The 836-nt window shown below is 37.3% G+C and overlaps 1 non-coding gene across 1 annotated transcript; it reads left to right on the forward strand.

The window, feature by feature from the left end:
* The first annotated feature begins 454 nt into the window (after positions 1 to 454).
* Positions 455 to 528, forward strand: Trnan-guu. The gene has a single exon. It is a non-coding gene; the product is annotated as a tRNA-Asn (tRNA).
* The last annotated feature ends 308 nt before the right edge of the window (positions 529 to 836 follow it).

Consider the following 836-nt stretch of genomic DNA (forward strand, 5'->3'; position numbering starts at 1 on the left):
GGGAGTAGGTAGGTTGATGTGCAGGAAATATAGAAAACGGTAGTCAGGGAAAATCCATTCTGCTGCTGGTACCGGTAGAAGTCTATTAAGAGTTGGCATATGGTACAAGGCGGGCGGTTTTTTATACTCTTTTTTACTTTTTTGTGTGAAAGGGAAATAATTAAACACATACCTTTTGATTGAATTGAAGGGCAGAAGGAAACAATTGCTGGTGATTTTAAGAATCACAAAAATAGTAGCATTATGTCTACGATAATAGCGTACAACAATGGGCAGTGTGCTGTTTGGATTGCTTCACAAGCGAAGATCGTAAAATTCAAGGTCTTTTAACAACTACACGTCGGTAACACGCTTAACGATGAAAAGTATATTTTAGGCCATAGTAACTCGTCAACAAGCATGTCTCCCTAATACTCCATACCAAATGCCAATCTATCGCGCACATCTTCAGTTCGCCTTCGTGGCGCAATCGGTTAGCGCGTTCGGCTGTTAACCGAAAGGTTGGTGGTTCGAGTCCACCCGGGGGCGGTGATTATTTTATTTTATTTTTATTTTGTTATGCATTGATTTGGCGATTTTGATGAAACCATAGTAAATATATGTAATTTCGATTAGTTATTATTACGTGCAGTAAGAAAAAAAGTTTTTGTGGTATAATTTTGGCTGATTGTTGTATAATTTTGGCTACTAGTTGTTGTTGTCGTTATTGCAAAATATACTTTTCCTTTCGCTGGCATGCGTATCTTAGCGTAATTGAAATGATTTTTCTTCTGACATTTGACTAGAATGGAAGTTTCTGGAACAATGTTTCAAAGAACTTCATTTGTTTAGACAAG

This window comes from Anopheles arabiensis, chromosome 3, assembly GCF_016920715.1.
Source record: "Anopheles arabiensis isolate DONGOLA chromosome 3, AaraD3, whole genome shotgun sequence".
Lineage (NCBI taxonomy): Eukaryota > Metazoa > Arthropoda > Insecta > Diptera > Culicidae > Anopheles > Anopheles arabiensis.